Consider the following 13,040-nt stretch of genomic DNA (forward strand, 5'->3'; position numbering starts at 1 on the left):
TGTCGTACTAACACTAACTGGCTAACTACTTAATCTGCACGGTGCTCTACAGCACTTTTAGTGGCGAACAATTTTATATAATCTGCTGCCTTTTGAGGCCTACAGCTGTTAAAATTAACTATGTTACTGTATAGTGGTATATGAAAAATCCATACCGAGGAATATGAGGAATCAAAGACGGTATACTGAATGTACCGTCATATCTCCCAGCCCTACAACATACCATTCTTTTTCTCTCTTTAAACCCCAGCATGTATAAAGTTCTGCTGTTAAAAAAGCAGAGAAGGGTAAATGAAGTGCTGATAAAGCACCATCCCTGGCTAAATTACAGTTTAGTGATTTTATTGAAAGAGCTCTGCTTGTGTCGCAGTGTTCTGCTTGTACTCAGATTTCTACAGAACTTTTTATCGCTCTCACCAGCTGTTATAACATCTGTTTTCTATTTTAATTTTATTTTATGTGAAGACCTCAATTCCTCAATGAGAGCTTATCATGGTAAAGGTACACTTTACCATGACAAGGTAGGATTCATGTGGTCAGGGTGCATGGATAAGACAATGGACCACACTACACTACTCCTCCACCCTTCTCACTCCTCTGAAAAGCCTTTTCATTGGATTTTTTAAAAATCACTGGAGGGATTTGCTTCGTAAAACTAATTTCCAGTGCTTCAGACTCCAGAGGCAGCATGCTTCACACTACATCAGCTATCATTTCCAATCTGCATTATAATCTTAGACTTGTGTGTGGCTGCTCCATCATGTCCATGTTGCATTTAGGTATAATTGTTTAGGTATACAGCCTTGGTTAGTTAAATGTGATCAGAATTACTGTAGATATTAGGCTCTTCCTTAGAAAGTGTTAATCTTACTGCGCTTGCTTTAGCACATTTATCAAAAATAGCCATGACAAACATTGACTACATACCAAAAGTAATATCCCATCATGATTTCCTTCATTTCTTTTTTTCAGTCGTATCCAATCTACTGATGCTGATCTCCACTGCTGATTCAGGAGAGCGAGACTGACACACGCCCCCTCCGACACGTGCAGTAGCCGACTGCATCTTTTCACCTTGCACGAGGCGAGTTCATGTGCGGATCAGCTTTGGGTATGGAGAGCCACACCCTGGAGAGGTCACCAGTCCATCACAGGGCGAACACGCATACACACATTCACACACACACCTAGGGGGACTGAATGTTTTTGGACTATTGGAGGAAACTGGAGCTCTCGGAGCAAGAATGCCCTAACCGTTTCACTTGGGAATCAAACCCAGGACCTTCTTACTGTAAGATGACAGTGCTGCCGATGAAGCCACTGTGCTGCACCCCATTTAGAGTTAAATAACATAAATGTCTGCATGTATATTTTTGAGTTTCAATGTTGAAAAGGTTAAAATCTCCAGAATGCTATAAAATGTGTCTTCCAAGTTCATGTAAATCTTTGACTTCAGTTTTTAGTAGCTGAATTAAACAGCCATCTCTATATATAGCACAGAGAGATGACATGATAACTGTGATCTATTAAAAATCAGTAGCTCTTTAACCTGTGGGTAATTTACAATCCAAGAAATGCATGCGTGAAATGAATTACATTGCTGTGCTTTTATCACCTTCTTGTAATGCATTTTCATGGAGTGTGCCAAGATTTTTTCACTTGTTTTTTTTAGATAAGCTTAATAGCTCTCCACACATCACATCCCTGAGGAAAATATGTGTTTGCTCTATCTAGCATAAAAAACAAAATCAGCACCAACGGGTAATGCTTCCTTTGTTTGGTCTGCATCTCAGCTATCCTGCTGGGCACATCAGCATTTTAATCCATCTTATAACTCGCCTCACTTCCCTCCTGTGCTGTCACAAACCTAAAAATAAAGCTGTGATTTCATCTATTAGACCAGAAGGACATCACACTGTCTCCCTGTGAGAACATGACAGTGGGTTTGGACAGAAAGAGGTCTCAGCTTGCCGAGCTGAGAGAAGCATTTAATTCATGCGTTCACTTTAGTGAAACTCTCTCAGGGGTGGTGTACCATGCTGATTGCATTTTCTGCTCATGTCAGGGAGAAGTGGTGGGGCAATGGCTCTAGATTAAAGCACCTCTTTGGAGAAGGTAAGGAGGACTTCATTAAATCATTGAAGTGTCTGCGTGGTGTGGTTTTAGAGTCAGGACTGGCAGCCACTTTTTCTCAGGTCTCCAAAACCCTGACCATCTGTTTCCATCTGAGAACTCACTTCACCTCCATATGGCAGGACATTATTGCTTATTAGCCACTTCAGGTGAATAATTACAGTAAAATTCAAGACTACAGTTACACTAATAATAATAATAACAGGTGAATAATTACAGTAAAATTCAAGACCTCAGTTACTCTAACAACAACAACAATAATAATAATAATAATAATAATAATAATACTAATAACAGGTGAATAATTACAGTAAAATTAAAGACTACATTTACACTATTAATAATAAAAATAATAGCAGGTGAATAATTACAGTAAAATTCGAGACTACAGTTACACTAATAATAATAATAACAGGTGAATAATTACAGTAAAATTCAAGACCTCAGTTACTCTAACAATAATAATAATAATAATAATAATAATAATAATAATAATAATAATAATAATAATAATAATTATAACAGGTGAATAATTACTGTAAAATTAAAGACTACAGTTACACTATTATTAATAATAATAATAATAATAATAGCAGGTGAATAATTACAGTAAAATTCGAGACTACAGTTACACTAATAATAATAATAACAGGTGAATAATTACAGTAAAATTCAAGACCTCAGTTACTCTAACAACAACAATAATAATAATAATAATAATAATAATAATAATAATAACAGGTGAATAATTACTGTAAAATTAAAGACTACAGTTACACTATTAATAATAATAATAATAATAATAATAGCAGGTAAATAATTACAGTAAAATTCAAGACTACAGTTACACTAATAATAATAATAACAGGTGAATAATTACAGTAAAATTCGAGACTACAGTTACACTAACAACAATAATAATAATAATAATAATAACATGTGAATAATTACTGTAAAATTAAAGACTACAGTTACACTATTAATAATAATAATAATAGCAGGTGAATAATTACAGTAAAATTCAAGACTACAGTTACACTAATAATAATAACAGGTGAATAATTACAGTAAAATTAAAGACTACAGTTACACTAACAACAATAATAATAATAATAACATGTGAATAATTACAGTAAAATTTAAGACTACAGTTACACTATTAATAAAAAATAATAATAATAATAACGTGAATAATTACAGTAAAATTCAAGACTACAGTTACACTATTAATAAAAATAATAATAATAATAACAGGTGAATAATTACAGTAAAATTTAAGACTACAGTTACACTAACAACAAGAACAATAATAATACCAATAATAATAATAATAACAGGTGAATAATTACAGTAAAATTAAAGACTACAGTTACAATATTAATAATAATAATAATAGCAGGTGAATAATTACAGTAAAATTAAAGACTACAGTTACACTAATAATAATAATAACAGGTGAATAATTACAATAAAATTCAAGACTACAGTTACACTAATAATAATAATAACAGGTGAGTAATTACAGTACACCATGACAAGATAGGATTCATGTGGTCAGGGTGCATGGATAAGACAATGGACCACACTACACTACTCCTCCACCCTTCTCACTCCTCTGAAAAGCCTTTTCATTGAATTTTTAAAAAATCACTGGAGGGATTTGCTTCGTAAAACTAATTTCCAGTGCTTCAGACTCCAGAGGCAGCATGCTTCACACTACATCAGCTATAATTTCCAATCTGCATTATAATCTTAGACTTGTGTGTAGCTGCTCCATCATGTCCATGTTGCATTTAGGTATAATTGTTTAGGTATACAGCCTTGGTTAGTTAAATGTGATCAGAAATACTGTAGATATTCGGCTCTTTCTTAGAAGGTGTTAGCAGGTGAATAATTACAGTAAAATTAAAGACTACAGTTACACTAATAACAATAATAACAGGTGAGTAATTACAATAAAATTCAAGACTACAGTTACACTAATAACAATAATAACAGGTGAGTAATTACAGTAAAATTCAAGTCTACAGTTACACTAATAACAATAATAACAGGTGAATAATTACAGTAAAATTAAAGACTACAGTTACACTAATAATAATAATAATAACAGGTGAATAATTACAGTAAAATTAAAGACTACAGTTACACTAATAATAATAATAATAACAGGTGAATAATTACAATAAAATTCAAGACTACAGTTACACTAATAATAAAAATAATAACAGGTGAATAATTACAATAAAATTCAAGACTACAGTTACACTAATAATAATAATAACAGGTGAGTAATTACAGTAAAATTCAAGACTACAGTTACACTAATAATAATAATAACAGGTGAGTAATTACAGTAAAATTCAAGTCTACAGTTACACTAAAAATAATAATAATAACAGGTGAGTAATTACAGTAAAATTCAAGACTTTATTACAGACTTTATTAATTACAGTAAAATTAAAGACGACTAGTTACACAAAACAACAACAACAACAACAACAATAATAATAATAATTAATAATATTAATAACAACAGGTGAATAATTATAGTAAAATTAAAGACTACAGTTAAACTTATAATAATAATAATAATAATAATAATAATTACAGGTAAATAATTACAGTAAACCTAAAGACTACAGTTACAATAATTATATTATTATTATTATTATTATTATTAATAATTATAATAACAGGTAAATACTGTAAAATTTAAGACTACAGTTACAACAATAATAATAACAGGTGAATAATTACAGTAAAATTAAAGTCTATGTTACACTAATAATAATAATAATAATAATAATAATAATAATAATAATAATAATAATAATAATAATAATAATAATAATAATAATAATAATAATAATAATAATAATAATAATAAAATAATAATAATAATAATAGCAGAGGTCCAATCAGGAAAATTTTCATTATGTGTTTCTAATATGATTAATACTATGCTCATTGGTCAATTCCAAAGATTTATTACCTTTTTTCATACAGAATAACATAAATATTTTTAGAATTTATCTAGGATGGACTTGAGATGAACACTGCAGTTTAGAACAAATATGCGTTTTGTATTAGTGGCCTAAAGCAAATTTCCAGACAGCAGATCTGTAGCCTCTGAAGTGTTTAAGCCAAAGTTTTTAGGGCTTCTGAGATACTTACAGCATTTACAATGCTCAAACTATCTCCACCTACATTCTCTTATTATTTTACTGATATACAGTGGAATCAGAAAGTATTCAGACCTCTTTGACTTTTTGCACACTGTTGTTGATTTGAATAAATATAACTGCAATTTTTTCTACCAAGCTACACATAATCACTGATAATGAATTACATGCTTTCAAACATGCTTTCAGGTTAATTGGAGGTACAAAATTGCTCTAGGTGTGTGTGTGTTTGTGTGTGTGTGTGTGTGTGTGTGTTTGTGTTAGTGGGTTTGCCAAGTGAATTGGACCCACCATTACCCTAAACAGGAAACAGGATAAAGCAGTGGTAAAACTGACAATGAATGAATGAATAAAACATGTTTTTACTTTGTCATTATGCGTAATAGACTGTATATTGATAGGAAAAGTGTTTGTATCCATTAAAAAGTCAAATCCACTACACAAAGAATGAGAAAAGTCAAGGGATCTGCTGAAGACAGAGGAATGTCTCAGTTTTAGGGAATAAAATCATTAAATGACATACCACAGAAAATTTCCTAATCATCCCTGTTAGGACAACTGTTCCATATTGCACAAGTAAAGTTTTGGAACAAGAAATCATTTCCAGCTGGGTGAGGCAAGGTAACAGAAGAGCCAGTGGTCACTTTGCAGGATAGTCTGAAAGCAACAGGAACAACAAATACACAGAAACTTCACATGCTGTGCCATCATGCTGCTCAGTACCTTGTATTGAATAATTTATAAAAAGATAATATAAAATATACCAAATAAATTATACATACACCATCATAGAAGAATTCTGCTGGATGACTCACATCAAATACCACTATTTTCAAAATGCCATATTTAAGTATTAATAAATCATATAGTTTGTATTTGTGTGTGTATATGTGTGTGTGTGTGTGTGTGTGCGCGCGCTCTCAAGGTTACCACAGGAAGCTGATAGAATCATTAAAAAAATAATTTCAAGACCAGATAAACAAATAATTAAATAAATAAAATAAATGCTTTGAACTTTGCAGCATTAGCACGGCAACATCCCACGTATGATTATTTTAGTAAAAATGTATTATAATTCTGATCATTAAGTCTGATAGTTCTATGCATATTTATTCATATTTATCACAGCATTAATTTCACCCAATTACAAATTTTTAGAAAAATAAATCAATATTATATAATATACAAATTCGTAAAATGATATTTATTAAATAAATTAAACCCATCATGGGATGGTTCATGGCAGCACTGTAATGCAGAAGGTGCCACACAGAATATTGGGTCACGGAGACCTGGGTTAGCTATTTGCCAACAGTAACTGTCTTTGTTTCCACATTGTCAATGTGTCCACATTGGTTACAAGTTGGACACATGCAACCTTTTATTTTATTAATGTATTATGTATGTATTTACTATTTTGTATTTTTTTAGTGCTGCAGGTATGAAATTTGTTTTTATTTACAAACTATAATTAAATTGATCAGTGAAAATATCTTTTCTTTTATCAGTTAAATAAAGATCACAGAGTCTTTCTTTGTTGCATTTGCATTTTAAAAATAGGGTCTGTACCTACCAGACAGGTGTGCCCAATTAATTTTTGGAGCACTGAAATAAATATGTAAAAAAAAAAAAATAATACCAATAACAATAATAATAATGATAGTAATAATAATATTTATTTCAATAATAATATTTATTTCTCATTTCTCATTCTTTCTCTTTAAGGCCAGGCCAGGATAAAGCACTAGAAATAAATACAATACAAATGAATATATTGAAAAAATATAATACCAATAATAATAATAATAATAATAATAATTTATTTTAATTATAATATTTAATAATATTTTTTATAATTACAATTTTTTCTCATTCTTTCTCTTTAAGGCCAGGCCAGGATAAAGCACTGGAAATAAATACAATACAAATGAATATGTTGAAAAAATATAATAATAATAATTATTATAATTATTATAATTATTATAATTATTATGATTATTATTATTATTTATTTTAATAAAATATTTAATAATATTTTTTATGATTACAATTTTTTCTCATTCTTTCTCTTTAAGGCCAGGCCAGTATTAAACACTGGAAATAAATACAATACAAATGAGTATGTTGAAAAAATATAATAATAATAATAATAATTATTATTATTATAATTATTATTATATTTTTTACTCATTCTTTCTCTTTAAGGCCAGGCCAGGGTGAAGCACTTAAAATGAATACAATACAAATGAATCTGTTGAAGAAAATAGTAATTATTATTATTTTTGAGTCAAACATTCAAAATAGATCTTTTAGGTTAAACATGAGGGTTAGAAGGGCTTAAGAAGACACGTACTCAGGCTTTTTAGCAGAAAATCATAAATGCAGTGATGATTATTCTGTGTGTGGGCGGAAAGCTTCTTATTCACTCTGATCACCGCACTCACTATGTACTCGCAAAATTCTAAAAAAATAATGAAATAATAATAATGGCCTTTGTGATCCCTTTATTTATTTTATTTGACCATAATTTTCTGTACTTTCACATTTTAAATGCACTTTGGGTTAGAGTTGCTATAGTAAAATCTAAGCATGCACTTTCTGTGAGTAAATAAAGCGACATTACAGGACAACAGAGAAATGGAAATAAACCTTTAAACTGCATAATGTCTTTCAGCTGACATGCCGTTCCATATATGTTCTCAAGTGAATAATAAATCTTTTGAATGCGAGCAAACACAAGATGTGTAATACTGTATACATGCACAGGAGTGAGGTGCAGATGCATATTCAGTGCATGTTAATTAAGAGACATGCAATATTGTACACCAGGCTGAGGTTAATACACAGGTCCTGGGGGTTACTGAGGCTGAATCTATAATACACAACAAGATTGAGGTGCCAGTAACAACAAATGAAAATTTACTAGAAAACACAGACTAATAGGGGGTGACAAGCAACTGGTGGAAATAATGACTTGCCACGGGAGCAGGAATTGGGAAAACATAAATGTAGAGAGAATGCAGGGTAAAAAGGCACACAATTAAGATAGTAGTTACAGTGTCTAAGTGTTCCAAGCAACATGTTTTAAATTTGTATCATGTAGCATACTTGTTGATGTTGCTCATGGCGGGAATTGGGAAATTGGTCAGGGTCAAAGGCAATATACACCGATCAGCCATAACATTAAAACCACCTCCTTGTTTCTACACTCACTGTCCATTTTATCAGCTCCACTTACTATATAGAAGCACTTTGTAGTTCTACAATTACTGACTGTAGTCCATCTGTTTCTCTGTATACCTTTTTAGCCTGCTTTCACCCTGTTCTTCACAGATCAGGTATTATTTGGGTGGTGGATGATTCTCAGCACTTCAGTGACACTGACATGGTGGTGGTGTGTTAGTGTGTGTTGTGCTGGTATGAGTGGATCAGACACAGCAGCGCTGCTGGAGTTTTTAAATACCGTGTCCACTCACTGGCCACTCTATTAGACACTCCTACCTAGTTGGTCCACCTTGTAGATTTAAAGTCAGAGACGATCACTTATCTATTGCTGCTGTTTGAGTTGGTCATTTTCAAGACCTTCATCAGTGGTCACAGGGCGCTGTTGGCTGGATGTTTTTGGTTGGTGGACTATCTTCAGTACAGCAGTGACAGTGGGGTGTTTAAAAACTCCATCAGCGCTGCTGTGTCTCATCCACTCATACCAGCACAACACACACTAACACACCACCACCATGTCAGTGTCACTGCAGTGCTGAGAATCATCCACCACCCAAATAATACCTACTCTGTGGTGGTTCTGTGGGAGTCCTGACCATTGAAGAACAGCATGAAAGGGGGCTAACAAAGAGAAACAGATGGACTACAGTCAGTAATTGTAGAACTACAAAGTGCTTCTACATGGTAAGTGGAGCTGATAAAATGTACAATGTGTGTAGAAGCAAGGAGGTGGTTTTAATGCTATGGCTGATCCGTGTAAGTAAAGCAAAATACAAAATACAAGGCAAATCCTTTAAAGAGAAGAGATTTGAGACTAAAATGTAGGTTTATCTTTCAATATATCAAACTGCCAAGCTACACTGGAGAGGTTTAAAGCTAAGAAACTCCAAGTCAATGCATATACACTAAAATGTCTGAGAATAAAAAAGAAAGAAAGAGATAAAAGAAAAACAACAAAGAAATACAAAATACGCAGCAAAAATAGTTGTACCATCTGAAACAAGTTAATAGAGTGTCAGAAAAAAAACCCCAGCATACTGCGGGCTCTTTTGATTTTGCAGAGCTACAGAAACAAAGAACTTACCTTTGAAAATTCTGCATTGAAGCAGTAAAGAAAGAACATCACAGTGGCTATACAGACTAAAGCAAGACGAGAACAGATTAGTATACATTAAATGAAAAAAAAACACCTTGTACAGCTAGAAATGATCAATTGCTGTTTATGAGTGTCCACAATGCAATCTTACAGAGCATGTACAACCATCTAGGAACAATGGGAAAAGAAATTAGGATTAAGATGTACAAATCCCAGAAGACCTGCAACCAAAGGTGTTTTAAACAAGTATTGACCCACTGTACCTATAAAACCAACAAATGTCTGCTTTGTTAAATTAAACTTTGTGTCTCAATTAAGTCTGTTTCAATTGAAAGTTGTAAGACTACTTATCTTCAGTGTCCAGCCCACATACCTTTAATGATATCTGGTGTCTCAGAAAAGTCATTGGACTGAACTGAGTACGGTCATGCCCACAGATTTTTAAAAACCTACCCCAACAATGAAAGATCATACTAATTTGTATCCTTCCACACGGAAAAGCTCCAATGCACCGTTATTAACTGTTACATCTTGTACAGTGAATTGTTGTCTTGAGGTACATTGTTTTTAAACATTTCAATAATTTTCTCACACATTTGTTGACAAACTGAAGATCATCTGATCATCTTTGTTCATCAAAGACTCAGCCTTTCCTAGATGTTGCTTTTGTACCAAACCATTATTACAATTGCTTGTTGACATCACCTGTTTGGAATCACATCATTATTTAGTTTTTTTCACCACATTACTAGCCCTAAATTCCCCTGTCCTAACTTTTTTATTTGAACATGTTGCAGGCCTGAAATGCAGGAATGGAGGTATATTAACACATGAAATGAAGTTGAGCAGATAAAACATGAAATATCTTCAAACTGTCTGCAATCAAATTATTTTATTTGTATAAAAAAATTATGCTTTAAACTTTAAGGCAACAGTTTGAGGAAAGCTCTTTCCTCTTTAAACGTGACTGCACAATGTGAAGTGAAAAGATGTGGCTTGAACTTAAATGAACCCCAATCCATCTTTGGAATTGAGGGATCGTTAAATAATCTTTGACTATATGGGCTCAATTTTACTGAGAAACACTCTAAAACCTGTCAGTACACCAATAACGCTGATATAGGTGCAAAGATGAGGGCAAACCTATTTAAACTGGCACATCAAAGTACTTTTGAATTTATAATGTGTCCAAAATGGTAAAAGTGGTGAATACTTTTACCAAAACTCTATTAATGCACATCTCCACCCTATAGTATCATTACCATTCAGTATAACACAGCATGTTTAATAAAACAATGGGGAGCCAGGAACAGTTGGATGCAAGCATGAGTTATTTAGGAATTGCCGTGAGACATCCAGTTAGAGGCAGATATGGTAAAATAAAGAAAGAAAAAGAAAGAGAAAAAAGGAAAACTGCAAAGAAATAGACAATATGCAGCAAAGAGGGCTTATACCCTCTGAAACCGGTTAAAAGGGTGTCAGAACAAAAAAAAAATACATCATACTGCGGGCTCTTTTGATTTTGCAGAGCTACAGAAACAAAGAACTTATCTTAAAAAATTCTGCATTAATGCAGTTACAACAGAAGAACACAGTGGTTATACAGACTAGAGCTGTATGGGAACAATAATAATAATTCAAGTAGAGACCAAATAATATACACTTGATGGCAACAATTTGTGAACACCCTGTGCACCATAAGTTGAATTGGAAAAACTTTAATGAGTATAGTCAATACCTGTCTATACAGATGTTCTTTTTAGTAATCAGAAACAAATTTCCATACATACAACCCAAACACTTGTACAAAAATGTTTGCTTAAAAGTTTTGATAAGGGCTGAAACTCCATATTGATACCATTTAAGACATTTTATCAAAAGCAACTTACATTTGTGACCACAATCCAAGCAGGTGCGTGTTGTGGGTCTTGCTCAAGGGCCCAACAGTGACAACCTGGCAGTGGTGGGGGCTTGAACCATCAACCTTTCCATTTCTAATCCATTGAGCTACCTCTGGTACTATATGTTGGCAACAGGATGTTTGGGTGGTCAGGTTTCTATGTACCTTTGGACTTAGAGTGTATATACCAATGAGCCATAACATTAAAACCACCTCCTTGTATTTTATCAGCTATACACTTACCATACAGAAGCACTTTATAGTTCTACAATTACTGACTGTAGACTGTTTCTCTGCATGATTTTTAGCCTGCTTTCACCCTGTTCTTTAATGGTCAGGACCCCCACATGACCAGCACAAAGTAGGTATTATTTGGGTGGTGGATCATTCTCAGCACTGCAGTGACACTGACATGGTGGTGGTGTGTTAGTGTGTGTTGTGCTGGTGTGAGTGGATCAGACACAGCAGCCCTGCTGGAATTTTTAAATACCGTGTCCACTCACTGTCCACTCTATTAGACACTCCTACCTAGTTGGTCCACCTTGTAGAATTAAAGTCAGAGACGATCGCTCATCTATTGCTGCTGTTTGAGTTGGTCATCTTCTAGACCTTCACCAGTGGTCACAGGACGCTGCCTACGGGGCGCTGTTGGCTGGACATTTTAGGTTGGTGGACTATTCTCAGACACAGCAGCGCTGCTGGAGTTTTTAAATATTGTGTCCACTCACTGTCCACTCTATTAGACATTCCTACCTATTTGGTCAACCTTGTAGATGTAAAGTCAGAGACGATCGCTCATCTATTGCTGCTGAGTTGGTCATGTCATGAGTTTGTGCATGTTCTCTACATGGCTGTTTTCCTCTCATTTCCCAAATATGCCAGTACAAACTGTGACCTGCTCAGGGAGTATTCATGCTTTGTGCTGAATGTTTTTAGGCATTTTCAGGCTCACTGCGATCAGAATGAATTGATGAATAAAAAATGAATGAATAAATGCATGAATATTTCTTCAGAATGTTCAGTTTTAACCAAAAATTTTGCATGCAGAATTGTGACACCTCTAGTTTTTTTACACATTCCAACCTTTGCATGTTCTTCTTGGCAAACCATTACTCTACTCTGTGTGATTTATTGTGCACCCCAGGCTGTCTGGAGGGCTTTGGTATTTACCTCTCTCTCAGGGACATCCTCCTATTCCTCCTCCAGCTGTCCTCTCTGAATATTTAACATGCTGCTCCCCATGCACTCCCTGCACGCTGCGTCAATGACACCACTTTTCCTGTTGAGGATGGAAAAGGAGCAGAAAAAAACTGCTTATACTGCATAGTGACACGTTTACTTAATGATTCATTAGTCTTCATTGTGTAAAGTAAAGGTTGAAGACAGAAGGTGCCTGCCGAGCAGCACTGTACAACATGCTGGAAACAAGGAGGGGATTTTGAAAGATGAACCCCACAGGGGAACAAAGTAAAAAACAAGAGTGTTTTGACTTTTATTTTTTTCA

At 33.5% G+C, this 13,040-nt stretch overlaps 1 long non-coding RNA gene across 1 annotated transcript; it reads right to left on the bottom strand.

Annotated features, from left to right (window-relative positions):
• Positions 1 to 7,016: 7,016 nt before the first annotated feature.
• Positions 7,017 to 12,744, bottom strand: LOC134323556 (uncharacterized). The gene is made up of 3 exons (XR_010014062.1): positions 12,707 to 12,744; positions 7,179 to 7,224; positions 7,017 to 7,062 (listed from the first exon to the last, which is right to left on the bottom strand). It is a non-coding gene; the product is annotated as an uncharacterized LOC134323556 (long non-coding RNA).
• Between the last annotated feature and the right edge of the window lie 296 nt (positions 12,745 to 13,040).

The sequence above is a fragment of the Trichomycterus rosablanca genome, chromosome 11, assembly GCF_030014385.1.
Source record: "Trichomycterus rosablanca isolate fTriRos1 chromosome 11, fTriRos1.hap1, whole genome shotgun sequence".
Taxonomy (NCBI): Eukaryota; Metazoa; Chordata; class Actinopteri; order Siluriformes; family Trichomycteridae; genus Trichomycterus; species Trichomycterus rosablanca.